The 15648-nt window shown below is 47.6% G+C and overlaps 1 protein-coding gene and 1 pseudogene across 1 annotated transcript in view; one reads left to right on the top strand and one right to left on the bottom strand.

Annotated features, from left to right (window-relative positions):
* Positions 1–2678, bottom strand: part of LOC139049135 (gamma-aminobutyric acid receptor subunit rho-1-like) — a 36891-nt gene extending 34213 nt beyond the window's left edge. Inside the window, exons 1-2 of the mRNA XM_070524365.1 lie at positions 2347–2678; positions 1588–1664 (exon numbers count right to left, since the gene is read on the bottom strand). The gene's annotated coding sequence lies outside the window, so the exon portion shown is untranslated. The remainder of the gene's footprint in view (positions 1–1587; positions 1665–2346) is intronic.
* LOC139049359 (U2 spliceosomal RNA) lies at positions 1304–1483 on the top strand (annotated as a pseudogene).
* Positions 2679–15648: the final 12970 nt, after the last annotated feature.

Genomic DNA, 15648 nt, shown 5'->3' with positions numbered 1-15648 from the left:
ATGTCAGGTGCCCCATTGGTGCACTTCACCGTCCCTACTTTCGCAGGTATGCGCATATGTATGTCCAAATACGCACAATGCATTCGTGCGTGCAAGTACATTTGTATCTATACATTCTTGTTCTGACAAAATAAGTACTACAACTAGTAGTAGTAATACTATACCCTGTGCAGCCCCAAGCCAAGGGGATAAACCCGCAGGTTATATCTATGAGTACGGGAACGTATCCATAGACATAGTGGGCGCTAAATTTCTATTGCAATGCGTAGGCATTGTTTAGAAAGTACTAAGCAAAATCTGTCCGCCACACGAAAAGTGTAAGGCCTTGTATCTGCAAAGAAATGCGTAATTTTCAAAGTTAAGACACGTAATCGTTATAATAGTGTAAATTTAGATTATTGATATTGATGAAACGATAAGGAACAACTGAAAAAAAAAATGAAATTGATTAGAGAAGAAACCGTTCTCGTCAGGGTGCCTTGAAAGCTAGCTTTTTAGCAGTACGGGTGTCTCTGCACAGAAGCCTGCTTTAAAGTTGCTGAGCATAAAAGAAGGAATAACTGATCGGTACATGTGATAATAGTGTAATAATAATAATAATAATAATAATAATAATAATAATAATAATAGTTGATGGTGGCATTAAAAACCTAGTGATGTCGCCATCACCACGTCAAGGTCTTAACAAAAAATGAAAAATAGGAAATAATAAAATTGGTAGAACAGCTATGTTGAAACCTCTTGTGACGGCGTTCCGGCTTAGTTGATACGATCGCTTTCAGGAGACCATGCAGCTTCTTTGCAGCTCATCTCCACACAGTTCAGTACTCGTATTTCAGTCTTTAGCGCCGGAAAAGTGATGGGTAGACATGCATAAGCTAAGTAGTAAAAGCAAGTAAGCAAAAGCGAAATAACATCCGAGTCAAAGAATGCTTACGCACTAGTAGACAATTCTCAGAATTTCTGTAGCGTTCGTTTTTCCAGACCTGCACCTTCAAAGAGCGAGGCTATAATAAATTTTAAAATATCATGAGCCATTCCACTCTGTGAAGGCGGATGACCAGCGCAGCTGCTTATCACAGGACACAGAGGTGACAGAATTTGTAACAAAGGTACGTACTCATTTACCGCAACATATATATATATTCGCGTGGACGAAGGGACCACCGCCCCGAGGAGCCGGAGCAAGCTAGACACGCGTTACGTTTCGACGGTACCTCCACCACGGGAGAGAGGAAGGAAAGGAAAAGAGATACACGAGCACTTGGAACGGCGACAAAGAGAGGGCGGTGCTAACGCAGACATGGCCGACGCAGGTTAAAGTGTCGTATTTGTATTTATTAGCTTAATATCCGACACGCGCTCTATTTGGACCCAAGATATGAAACTTATTTTTGCAAATTGGCGGTGTGCTTGAAGCCTGTTTCAAATCCGCCGCGGGTCGGCCCGGTATTTCACCGTCTCCGTGATCAGCCCGTAGCTTTTGCACACGCAGGACGAAATTGCACGGAACTCTAGCCATAAACAGCTTCGCTGTAAACCGACAGTAGTGCACGCTTGAAGGAACATATTAGAGACAGGAGGTACCTGTTGCGGATGTAGGTGCCTCGGAACCATGGTAGTTGGGTGGCACTACTTCGTCCAGGATGGGATTCGATCGGCACCTGGTGAAGAACAACGCAGCCAATAAGAACCTATAAAATATAGGCGGCACCGGGTACTGATCCTTACTAGAGGACACACTAACCCGCCAAGGATGACATGCCCACCTTTGAAAAAAAAAAAGAAGGCCCCATCGGAACTATGGCCAGCCTCGTTGAGCTGTGCTTCACGTGGTTGGTGACATTACATGGAGCGCCCTCTATCTATCACCTTGTGCGGCTGGGACTCTGACAGGTAGTGTAAGTCCCCATAGGGACGTTTAGGGGACGTGCACGTTAAGGACTTAACTTGGTTTATCACTTTAATCATAGCACGCTTTATCTATCACCTTGTGCGTCTGGGACTCTCACAGGTAATGAAGTACCCCATAGGGACGTTCAGGGGACGTACACGCTAAGGACTTGGTTTATCATTTTACTCAGAGCACTTTTTATCTATCACCTTGTGCGTCTGGGACTCTGACAGGTAATAAAGGTGCCCATAGAGACGTTTAGGGAACGTGCACGATAAGGACTTCACTTGGTTTATCATTTTACTCAGAGCACGCTTTGTCAATCACCTCGTGCATCGATCGACAGAATATGTACAACCGAAAGGGACGCGTAGCCTCTCTTGCCCCATAGGAACGTCCCATACAAGGCGTCCGATACAGTGCGTTGAGGTCGCGGACCAAGAAGGACTCACGGAGCCTCGCTAACAGCCACGCAGACGTTGTCGTAGGCCGCCGCCGCGGGGAGTGCGCACGCCAGCAGCGACAGCCTCAGCAGCCACGAGGCGACGAGGTACGACAGGCGGCAGCAGCAGCGGGTCGGGGAGGAAGCGGCGGACAAGATGGCGCCGGGCGTCCGGACGTCTCCGGTGTTGGTGCGTTCGGGGCGTGGCCGCCTCGGGCGGCTATGGGGCGTCACCAGACGCGCCAGGGCGGTACGCGCGACGGCAGCGCGCGCCGCAACCTCATGGCGGCCGCCTGCTCGAGCACGCCGCCACACGTCGTTGTCGTAGCAGTCGCCGCCAGACACGGGCCACGCCGCGTCAACGTTTCATCCGCCCCTGTCGTTCGGGGACCGCGCCCCACTGGGCGGTTGACGTGGCTGCTGAAACCAGTGCTGGTCGGCCCGCTGCCGAATTTATCTGCAAAGAAGCCACTTCGTTCGTTGCGGTGACAGAAATGCAGAAAGCAAACAGTTTCCCTAAAAGTACTACGCGCGAAACAGGTTATTGGCAGTCGGATTGGTATCCACTTTTAATTAGAGGTTCAGCTCCTGGTTCTGTTTTATTTTTAATTTTTAATGTCATGAATAGTGATTGCTTTGTATGAGATTAGTTTTCTATGAATGGGGGGAAGCCTGCTCGTTTACCCGCGATTGTGTAGCACCGTCTCGCGGTCGTACTATTGGATACACTTTCTGTACACGCACAATTTTTACTCATTGTAGAAAGTAGCATAAAAGAAAAGAGGGCGGAAGAAGTGGCTAAGAGGTAGAACCTCTGCCACATTGTGGGGCTGAACTTCGAATCCACGGGTGCACTGCAAATATGTTTCTGCCTTTTTTTATCTTGTTTTGATTTGTGTATAACGACTTCCCAAAGCACATTGCGATTCCTGCGGCAGATTGTGGCGTACGCGATGTGCTCCTTGCCGGAAACTTGTAATTCTGATGCCGCGTACAATTCTCTGCAACTCCCTAACTGGCATCTTGGCAGTAACAACAAAAATGAAAAGCTAGATAATTACGTTTGATTAACTGGGTGGGTGGCACTGACTAAAGGGTATTGGAGGTTTCTCAAATGCACTTGATGGTATTCGCACAGAATATCAGTCTTTCTTTAAACGTCCGTACGTTATAGCCTGGCACACTCTGTACATAAAAAACACATTGTAACAACGCGTCGCATTCAGCAGTTGCTGCGATTATGCACAACTCTCTCGCTTAGACGCTGGTGTTCGTAAATTATTCCACGATAGACAAAGAGCCATCGGTACACAAATCGTTCGCCAACGATCGCTCCTCAATCACAGAACAAACCGCGTAGCTTCAGTAATCTTGAGGGAACCAGCGTTTTGAACATTACGTGGCTGAGGGCCTGCCGTTCAGTAGGGTCAGTCGATCCTTCAATGTGCTTCAACAAACAAGGCCAGCGTCTATATGCCTCAGTCACGCATACGTCACCGTCGTCTGTCAACACTTTTTCTGTTATTCTTTGCTTATCAGGTCGCGATCATCGAATGTTGTCCGAAGGCAGAGACAGAAATCACGCATTACGTTTGAACACATAGTCAGGGAAAGTTATGTGGACAATGCGTTCCGTGTACTGAACGCTTTGACAAGAGCCGCAACAAATCTGCCAAGAGGCGTAGTATAGCTTTTAAAAAAATCTAATAACGAATCAGCTAAAAGGGCCCGAAGTTTTCTATAGCGCAGGCTACACTGCACGTCACATGCTTTGCCAGAAAGCCCCGCCGTGAGGCACACGGCAACTCGTACGCGCACCGCTAATTTTGACTCGCATGTGTGGAGAGCAGCACGAAAGAAAGAAGCACGCTTCTTAGAAGAGCACTGAGAGCGATTTCAAAACAGCTCGATCAATATGTACACTCGGGCACATTCTGGAAATATCCATTTTTGACTGCATGCAGTATATATTGGTTGTGCGAGGAAAGGTGAGCGATGACGCGACTTCTTCCGAAGGTGAAGCTTAGCGTGCAGATACGAGCACAATGTCTAGGGAAAAGGGGGGGGGGGGGTTCGATTGATCTGCACGCTGAATCATTCGTCCAAGTGTGCGACGTTCGGATGGGCCATTGGCGTTCGATATCGCCACAGACGGTTACTTGTCGGCCACGCATATCTCAGGCACTTCGTTTTGACTGTTGTGCGACTCATGCGCACACACGCACGCCTGCATAGACACGCACGAATGCCGTACCATGTGCTGCCCTTGACCATATATAGATATGCTATAGTTTGAACGCGCCAGGGACAAGGGTTAGTCGGTAGGGAAGGTCGATCAGTACGTTAAACTAAATATAACAGCGGCAGGTCGTTCCGCTACACCAATCATTATGAGAAACAGACAATAGTAATGGCATATCAGCGCGGAGGGCTCTTTCTCTTGCTTTTGCGGACGAATACGACTTTGATCGCGAGTGTTACAAGCCGGATTTTTATAATCTTATTTGTTTTATCTATCGTTCTCTCTAAAGTGCGCCAATGGGAAATTACGAATCTTCATTGCAATTGAGTAAACTTATCGCTGGGAGCGCTGAATCGAACAAGGGAAGCGCTTGTAGGAGGCAAACAAGGCGATTGTGGCTGCCCGTGACTTCCACAAGACAGATAACACACAACGACTCAGCGAAAGAAAAGACGCGTCTTTTTAGGTGACTGCTGCGCGAAGATTTATACCGAAAGTTCTCATGAGGAGTGTGAAATCGCAATACGGCTTTAAAATATTTCACGAAAGGGACACAATGGTCAGTTCGCCGTAACTGTCGTGCTGTGATATCAAAATATACCAGTCCAGGTACTTCAGTAACTAACTATTAAGCTCTCTCCCTGCACTCAAGGTACAGGTCTGACTGCATGCCGACGCAACTTCCTTACGATGCGGGCGGCATGCAGAAAGGCTCGCGTGTTGTGATTTACATGTGCGTCAAAGAACGCCAGGACCCACATTCATCAAAAAAGTTCTTGTGCCAAAACCCATTCGACTGTAAGAGCGGGTGCCTGCAATTTACGTAGCTGTTGAGAGAGAGACACAGATAGGTAGCAAAGTGAGGAAATGCAGAGAGGTCGACCAGAGGAGCATCCGGTTTGCTACCCTACTCTGGGAGTAAGGGAAAGGGGGAATAGAAAGAAGAAAAGAGGAAGGAGGGATGACTGTGTGTGCAGTGAAGGCCTATGACACCGAAGTGGAGTTTCATAGCTGGTGATCTGCGTTGATGACATCTTGGACGACCAAAGGGCCAGTGGTCGTTGCGCGAATAGGAGGCTGCGGGTGAGCTATGGGGCCTACGCGAGAGCTGCAAGCACTGGATTAAGGGCATCCACCACTTGCACTGCACTTCGCGCTGACGGAGTGTGCAACTTGTTGAAAAGTGCACGAGAGGCATTTATGAGGGACCGAAGCATCACAACTACTTGCCGGTCTTTTCGGACAATTTATCGGAAGTCGGTGCTGTGGACTCTACCGCGGTGTGCTGTATCCTTTGATGGGACTGTGGCTCCGGCTGTGGCTCCAGCTGTGGCAACGGCTGTGGTATAGGTCGTGGCTCCGGCTGTGGCTTCGGCTGCCGTTTCAACTGTGGCTTCAGCTGTGCCATCGGCTTGGCCCCGGCTGTTGCTTCGGCTGTGGCGGGAGTTGTCGCTTTAGTAGCGAGGGCCAAGCTTCAGTATTGGTGTTGTGCGGCACGACCTTATACTCGACTCCGCCAGGCCTATGGGGCAGAGGAGGAGGAGTTATCGGATGTGGAGCGCTTTTCGTGGAGGCATTTGCGTTCTTTGAAGTCCGACGGCGTTTCTAAGAGCCTCAGCAGCTTCCCGGCGAGACGAACGGTCTCTCGCCATCTGCTTTCAAGACCTCACTTTCCTTCTTCATTTTGGGGCAGTCCTATGAGGAATCATCATGGGAACCAATACAATTGGAGCACTTCAGAACCGGGGCTACACAGGGAAAATTAAATCAAATTGTGGGGTTTTACATGCCAAAACCACTTTCTGATTATGAGGCATGCCGTAGTGGAGGACTCCGGAAATTTCGACCACCTGGGGTTCTTTAACGTGCACCTAAATCTAAGTACACGGGTGCTTTCGCATTTCGCTCCCATCGAAATGCGGCCGCCGTGGCCGGGATTCGATCCCGCGACCTTGTGCTCAGCAGCCTAACACCATAGCCACTGAGCAACCATGGTGTGGTGGCTACACATGAGTCTGCAGCGTGGGACTGTGCGCAGCGTCAGCATACTCTCGTGTTCCCGCACACAGTGATCACGTGTCCCAGTCGGCATTGCGGCATTGGAGTGGCCTTCGGATAAAGGGTCGCACGGAGTGTTGAAAGTGTCCAACCTTGGCGTGTAAGGGAAGAGATTTCGGCTCAACGACGCCGTCACGAATAATGGAAAACACTAACTATACAGTCAGAATCGCTCTCAACAATAACGCTTGAAGAAAAAACGTTCGCCGGGTGTAAAAAAAATTAAATTGTGGAGTTTTAAGTGCCACAACCACTTTCTGATTATGAGGCACGCTGTAGTGGGGGACTCGGGAAATTTCGACCACCTTGGGTTCTTTAACCTGCAACTAAATTTAGGTACACCGATGTTTTCGCATTTCGCCCCCATTAAAATGTGGCCGCCGGGCACGGGATTCGATCCCGCGACCTCGTGCTTAGCAGCCCAACACCATAGCCACTAAGCAACCACGACGGGTTTCACCGGGTGTAAGTTTCTTCTGTAAAAGATCCAGACGACGAGGTGAGAGAAGCGACGTTTGAAGACGCTCGAGGATATGGCTGGGTCCTGCAGCTTTCTGGTTATCGAAACGCCGCCCGCTTCATCTCACAGTTAGAAGAGAAGCCGCAGGTCGTCGGGGAGACACGTTGCTCCAGGTGGAGACCTCTGCGAGCCCGGGTCCAAGCGCCCATCAAGCTCGCGCCTCCGCACCCAAGCCACCTTCCTCGCATGGTTCGCGTGATGTCGTTGTCGAGAGACGACAGGCCATTGGGAAGAGCAGAGCCCGCTAGGTAGAGACCTCCTGAGCCCGCGTCCAAGTACCCGTCAAGCTCCCACCTTTGCACCCTAGCCGTCTTCCCTGCTACGAACCGGCGCCGTCTTATTGTTGTTGTTCTTGCCTCAAAACATAGCTGGTGTCCCAGTCACTCTCCTTCTTCTCTTCTTTTCCTTATTTGAAGGCACCAGCCGTGGACTTCTGTGATGGGGTATTTGCTTTTTATTTCCTTTCATTGCAATTTTCGGAGCACTCCTGCCACAATCACACCGCACGTCGTCATTGTCATCTTCTATGCGCACAAAGCTCGCGCGGCGCTGTACATTCGCAATTGTCTTCGACGATTAGACCATCGCCAGTTCGCACGCATCATCACACCCACTAGAGTCGGAGAAAACCTGAGAATTCAAAGAACGTATGTAAGCTGTCCGACTCAAACACAATTTGCATAGATGCGCAGCCAATTAGGGTCGCTTATTTACGTGACGTCACGGGGCTTTGTGAGTTTAAAAGAATTGTTTTTCTCCCTACAGATTGGTCTTCGTATCACTGGCTTCGAGATGAAACCTGATCGTCTGGGGCAAGCTTTATGGATGATGCTGATATCAGTCTCAGCCAAAGGTAACAATTTAGCTTAAAACAACGCGTTCTTATTTACCATTTAGCCCAGCATTTGCATTAGCATCGTAAACTCATTAAGCTGTAATGCGGACTCCAGCTGTCTGGTCTCCCTTTCAGAGGTGAAGGGTCAGTGCACTGCGTTTTTGAGGGTGAAGCGTGTTGTTAATCCTTTGGTTGTCACCTGTGACTCTTGTCATGCGCGGATATATGGAATCGCTAAAAAGAATTGGCGTCCACAAATGGTGAAACAGTGACTTAAGAGGCTAGTGTTTTCAATAGCGGGCTAAGACGTTCACAGATGAACAGCTAGGTAACACTGAAGAAATTAAGACAAACAACCTGACTGAATATTGAAAACAGCTGCTGGGTGTGTCCACTGTTCACACCTGCAGCTGTCACCCAAAGTAGTGTCACTCATCGCGGTGAAGAGTGAATAGCTATATTTGTGAATGCCACATCGAACACCCTCTCCCGCATGCGTCCACACTTTGACGACCAGAGCCTTTTACTCCGTGCCATATTATATCACCTAGATTCAAAGTCATTCACGTGATTAAAAAACTCGTTGGAACGCGGCGACATGCCTCACAAGCCCACAATGTCACAAGTGCATAACTGCACTTCATGAAGTCCATAGACCTCAGTGAGCCACTGTAAATGTGGCAGTGGTCAAAGTGAGGCATGTAGTTGTTTTTCTTTGTTCTTCCTTTATTTCACTTCATCATCTAAACCTCTTTCCCCTGCATATAGGACAGCAAACTGGAAGTGTGTCGGGTGGACTTCCCTACCTCTCCTTCACTTTCTTTTCTCTCTCCATCTTCTCAACTAAATTTCCCTCTACCAACTCAGGTCACAAAAGCTATCGCAGAGAGCGCAATAACATGTAATGCAGAAGTTCATCTTCTCCACTGTGCACCTGTGCTACATATCAATAATTAGGGGCAGGAATTTACTGCGTAGGCTCCAGAGCCAATATCACGCCACGTGCACCGGCCATATCGAGTTGACAAATGAACTGTGGTGGTTGTGTTGACAGTCATTCCTTGTTTCAAACAACTACAAGCTGCCTAGCTTTAGACAGGACACAACCCGTAGGTTCACTTATGGTGCAATACCGTCACAGACAGTAAATGAAGCCGGAATAAGCAAACACAGCGAACAAAAGTGACGAGTTTGCGCTTGTTCTTGCTGTGTCTGCTTTTTACGCGTTCGCTTACTTTCTGTGGTATCATTACACCGGAAGTTGGCCCCCATACGCCCAACTTTCTGCACTTCTGAGAACTTTCCACAAATATCGACAGCTGTTCCAGCGTTACATGGATGAAGTTGGTAGCACGAAGTTTCCTATACTGATCGAAACTTATGACAAAAAAAAAAGCTATTTGATCACGGGATAACACGGCAAGTCTTGTTACTCAGTAATGAATTTAAAAAAATATATAAACCAACACTTTCATCAAAAGCACGACGAAGCACCGCTGGGGTGCGTGACTACGTCGTTGCGTACACGCCTCGATCGAAATTATTGAAAGGCTGCTGTAAATGCACGCTACATTTTTTTTCCCGCTAAAACAGTGCGCTGAGGCGATCACTAGACATGCGCATCTGAAAATAGGGCCCCGCTATTATGGTGCTTTGGCACCATTAACGTCCATGAAGTCGATTACTTAATGAATACAAAGCAACTTTTAGCTTTTCCCACAGCTAAAAATAGATAATTAATTATTTGTGGTTGATTTTTGTGCCACTTATGTAAAATGTTCATGGCCTAATGTCAGACGTTTTACTTTCTTTTTATGTCGTCAGCTTGCTCATCTCCGTAGCAGACTACGGTGTATGCATACCAGAGATGTGAAGCACGCGGAGAAACACAGTCATTGAAAAGTAATGAGATATGAAACATTCGCTGATAATATATTAAAATTAAAGAGGCACTCAGGTTTCTTAATGACGTGGTGGAGCGCAGGTGAACAATGTTTAACTGGGTCTATGTTGCTTTATTTTAACAGCACGCTTTACCATATGGCGTATTATTCTTAAATAACGCGCGAAGTGATCTGTTGTAAAGAAGTACGGCTTTTCCTAAAATTGAAGAGCGAGTGAATCTTTGCGCGTAATGTTCCAACGCAATTTGTACGAACCGAAACGTCGACATGGAGAAGAAATAATGCCATCAATGCACCAGTTTGCGCAAGGTGCAGAGGAAAGCCGTGAGGGTTCTCTAAAAGAAAGCGTCTTAGTTTAAAATGTATTTGTCCTGGGATCGAACGCCGTTGGTGATGGATCGCTCCCACATTTGGTCCCGGGGCAATCAAGAATGTTCGTTTACTTGCAACACTTTTTCTGTGTGTATGTACGTGTGCGCTCGCGTGTGTACGCGCGTGTGTGATAAACTAGTGTTGGCTTCCTGTGCAGCTTCGCGGTCACTTTAATGTGAATGAGATTTTTTTTTTCCTTTTCATAAGTTTTGCAGATTCCCGCATCACTGAGTTCTTCTCAGAAATGTGAATAGTTTCGAAAATATTTGAGGCCCACTCGTTGTTTTGATCTTTTCAGTCGTGCCTTAGCCCCCGCAAAGCTGCGCAGGTTTATAGGGAGCAACGATGTAGAGCTGTCGTGCTGTCCGGATCTTTGTCGCCCTTTCTATTTCGGAACGCCGCTGTCAAGCCGTCCATGTTATGGCCACTGTCAGCGCTGAGAAAACTTGCCTTCCTGTGCGGGGCGTTTTCTAGTTGTTCACCTCTGTTCCCTCTCAGCTTTTGTCGTCTGCTCGCACAAGTGAAAGCCTGTCCGTCTGTTCTCTTTGTCTCGTCTGCACCGCCTTCTCGTCTGCTGACACGTGACAAAGCGGGCCATTTCAACGAAAGCTGATGAAGCGTAACCCTTGTGCAGAGCCACTCATTTGGCTAAGTGCACTGTCGGGCGGACGGTCGTAGAAAGGGTGGTCAGGGGAAAAAAATATATGAAATACAATAAGAGCGCCGGCGCTCTGCCAGGCTAAAAGAAGCCGGCGCTAAGAACTGCACGATGATGGCGCCATCTAGCAAACGTCCGCCCCTAAACGAAGCTTTCGACACTCTCTTGGCTTTTTTCTCTTCATTGTCGTCTTTATATACTTATGAAGGCCTTTTATTAAGGGTTACCGCTCTTCAATTATAGTTACCGATACCGCCTACTACTCCCTGCGCGAGTGCGGTGCATACAACGCATGCGCACTTAGAAGGAAGCGGTGCCGGAACCTGTAGCGAGAGAATGATAGCGATATGCTACAGCACTGGCTCTAACTCAGAGCTAGACAAATGGTTCACAGGAAGGGGAAAATTTGAACATACCAACAGTAGTTGAACGACGAAAACCTCAGGCAGATGCCAACGCTTTGGCAAGTCTGGCGAAGACAAGTCCCTTGACGAAATCTTTCCTCTGTTTTTTATGAAACATAATTTTAGGACATTAAAAAGAATTAAGCAAGGGTGCAACGCACAGACACACAGAGTCTCTCCCTTGCGCGTGTCTTTTTAGCACCCTAAAGTCATGTTTTTCAAATCGCGCCACCTTGCCCCAAGAAGAATGTTTATTAAGACCTCTGTTTCTTTATCTTTCTGTTCAACCATTCTGAGTTGTGTGAATGTGGTGGTAAAAATGGGGGACCACATCGTGGGTAGCAGTTTCAAGTTTTCGTACGTGTAGGCGTTTCAATCCATCAATAAGGCCTTGCATCAAATTCCTCCTTCCTTTCGATCAAGATGAAGTCAGTAGATTCGGGGACTGGACACTGTCGGAATGAAAGTGAAGGAGTTAGGTGGTGATAAGGCCACACACAGCCTGCCATATCTACGTGCGATTCACATTGTCGTACTTGTATTTTTTGTGCCTACAAAGTATTGCCTACAAAGTATTTACTAAGGTAATTGCAAATAGAATCAGGAACACCTTAGACTTCCGTCAACCAAAGGACCAGGCAGGATTCCGTAAAGGCTACTCAACAATAGACCATACTCACACTATCAATCAGGTGATAGAGAAATGTGCGGAATATAACCAACCTTTATATATAGCTTTCATTGATTACGAGAAAGCGTTTGATTCAGTCGAAACCTCAGCAGTCATGGAGGCATTTGCGGAATCAGGGTGTAGACGAGCCGTATGTAAAAATACTGAAAGATATCTATAGCGGCTCCACAGCCACCGTAGTCCTCCGTAAAGAAAGCAACAAAATCCCAATACAGAAAGGCGTCAGACAGGGAGATACGATCTCTCCAATGCTATTCACAGCGTGTTTACAGGAGGTATTCAGAGACCTGGATTGGGAAGAATTGGGGATAAGAGTTAATGGAGAATACCTTAGTAACTTGCGATCCGCTGATGATATTGCCTTGCTCAGTAACTCAGGGGACCAACTGCAATGCATGCTCACTGACCTGGAGAGGCAAAGCCGAAGGGTGGGTCTAAAAATTAATCTGCAGAAAACTAAAGTAATGTTTAACAGTCTCGGAAGAGAACAGCAGTTTACGATAGGTAGTGAAGCACTGGAAGTGGTAAGGGAATACATCTACTTAAGACAGGTAGTGACTGCGGATCCGGATCATGAGGCTGAAATAATCAGAAGAATAAGAATGGGCTGGGGTGCGTTTGGCAGGAATTCTCAGATCATGAACAGCAGATTGCCATTATCCCTCAAGAGAAAAGTTTATAACAGCTGTGTCTTACCAGTACTCACGTACGGGGCAGAAACCTGGAGGCTTACGAGAAGCGTTCTACTTAAATTGAGGACGACGCAACGAGCTATGGAAAGAAGAATGATAGGTGTAACGTTAAGGGATAAGAAAAGGGCAGATTGGGTGAGGGAACAAACGCGAGTTAATGATATCTTAGTTGAAATCAAGAAAAAGAAATGGGGCGTGGGCAGGACACGTAATGAGGAGGGAAGATAACCGATGGTCATTAAGAGTTACGGAATGAATTCCAAGGGAAGGGAAGCGTAGCAGAGGGCGGCAGAAAGTTAGGTGGGCGGATGAGATTAAGAAGTTTGCAGGGACAACATGACCACAATTTGTACATGACCGGGGCAGTTGGAGAAGTATGGGCTTGCCCGGCAGTGGGCGTAACCAGGCTGCCGCTGCTGCTGCTGCTGCTGCTGCTGATGATGATGATGATAATTATGATATACTCGGCTTATATTAGGAAGAGAACGTTGTGAGTAGCGTGGCTGGCGCGGACAATCATTCTCGTGCGGCACATTGCAAACAGAGCGAAGAGTGGCACGACTGCCTCGCTATTCGAGAGATCGCGAGAAGCAGCGCGAGGGTCACGCGTGGGCGCGATTCATGACAGCCGCTGCAGACAGACCTCCGCTCATGCAGTGCTTTGTTTTCATATATGGTATCGGCGGAGGCGCTCGCCGCATGCCTCATCGATGGCATCATCGGTGAACAGACGACGGCGCGCTACTCGGGCGCCGTCTGGTAGCGGTCGTCACCGCCGAGACCGTCTTGCGCAGCACTACACTGTTCTTCCTTAGTTTTCATCATACTCTCCTCCTCCGCTTTCGGCCTCATGGGTCTGCTGCACCCTCCTCGCGCTCGCTTCGCGATCGCCGTCTTTCATGTCCCGCTGCGCTCCATGTTCACTTTCTTCCTTCGCTGTGCTCTTTCGCATCGTTACGAGGGACAACGCCGACGCTCACTGCAGGAACGGACGCCTAAAAGCTGCGCTCTAAAACTTGCTCTTCAACCGAAGTTGCAACTTCTACATCAAGAAAGACTGCTATCTGCAGAACCCTCGTTTTTTGACATCCAGCGTTGTGGTTCTCATTAATCACCTCTTCACCTCCTCTTCATAGCATAGTGGCGGTGATATTATACTTTCACCCTGACGTATTGGCGTCGTGCCAAAATACTGCATTTCTTCTATCTGTGTAGATCGCGTCTCTTACCTAATTTTTCTACCACCCCTTACAGAAAGAATGTACTACCCTTCGGGGCGCATTTTCTCTCCCAACAAAAATCGTAATTTTTCGTGCTCGCGTTCCATTTCTTGAAAACTCTACGCTTGTTACGCTCCTATCGGAAATGCTATGCCGTTTTGATAACGCACGTGTCGTTCGTGACCTGGAAGTAACGGGCGCGCAGTCTTTTAAAAAATTATTATGTAAATTCAGGGGCAGTACTTGCCAACACCACGACCTGGTTACGTCGTAGAAGAGTGGCTCCGGATTCATTTTGACCACCAGTGGTTCTTTAACGCGCATCCAATGCACTGTCCACGAGCCTTGTTGCATTACGGCCCCATCGAAATGCGGCCGCCTAGGTCGTGATCAAATCTGTTACATCGAGGTCAGCCACTGGACTACTATGGAGTCTGCAGCCTTGATGAAAGCAAAGGCGCGCGCGACAGACGACGATAATTGCTTGGGGACAAGATCGACCCCCAACGGTGCTGACATTCTTTAGAGTGCAGTTCATGTACACCTTGAGGGGCATGTTAGTGCAAGTTTTATGACATGTCAGCTTCGCCGCAGCAGAGACGATGGCCTAAAACGACACCGGCGCATTGTGTTGTCGTATTTGGGTTCGTCTTTGATTCGCAGAAAGCTAAAAAATGTCATTTATCCTTTTGAAAGACGCCTTCTTGCGTTTCTTGGAAACACTCGAACAGTTTCCTTGACTCTCCATACTTTCCAAACGATGCGCAGCAGATGCAAGACTGGTGCATGGCTGCCTTGCGTAAACAGCGCCTACGTCTGTCCCTAACTGCAATCCTTCCAACGTGGTACGTCAATCAGAGGCTCTTCATTAGAAGATTTTCTTCGGTATGCGTAGAGTTCCTTTGATTAGTGAGTCTAATCAGGCTGGGTATGTCATATACTAGCGAAAGTAAGAAAATTTCGCCTTTTCAAATTGAGTTCGTGTCCCCCACGCTATTCCCCGATCACGCTATTGTTATCCTTTGCTTAAGGATCAGTACTGTACTCGTTCAACCCACTTAGACATAAACGAAAACTACGGCATTTGTAAATTAAATGAAAGTGTAGTTCTAAACAATGATACGGAATTTCTGGCGTTCGAGGCTACGTTCCCTGAAGGTACAAACCACGTGCACTGTAGAAATTTGCGGGCCTGGTTCCAGTGCCAGGTGAGGCCCATCATTGCACGGCCCGTCATAAGCTCCGTAGTATATGACTGTCGCCTTATTTTATAATGCATATTCTTCAGTGTCTCCAGAGAGTCATCCTTTCTTTGAATGCGCGCGCTTTTCAAAAGAGAGCTGTAAGAGGGTGCCATTTGTGTGGTTTTTACGCTTCCGATGAGTACGCACATGGCAGACCGAAAACTGGGGGAAACAATGCTCGCAATATGTATGGTGAGTAATATTACGGAGTTACCTTTGTGAAAGGAAAGAAACGCCCATGCACCCTACTGTAGATCAAAGCTACAAAGAAAATCCACGCATCTCATTACTTAAACCATAAAGACCTAAGTGCAAACACTGGGAAATGATCTGTTTCGTTGGTTACTAATATCTGAAAAACGTTGAACAATACAAAAACAATCAATACAAACACAAAGGCTTTTTAGTACAGCTTTCGCGGACCAGCTTAGTCCCTTCAAGAGGCGTAACTGTGCTGTTGAAAAGTGTCAAT

This window comes from Dermacentor albipictus, chromosome 8 (assembly GCF_038994185.2).
Source record: "Dermacentor albipictus isolate Rhodes 1998 colony chromosome 8, USDA_Dalb.pri_finalv2, whole genome shotgun sequence".
Taxonomy (NCBI): domain Eukaryota; kingdom Metazoa; phylum Arthropoda; class Arachnida; order Ixodida; family Ixodidae; genus Dermacentor; species Dermacentor albipictus.
Note: the sequence above shows the minus strand (reverse complement) of the source record. Positions and strands in the feature narration are given on the sequence as shown.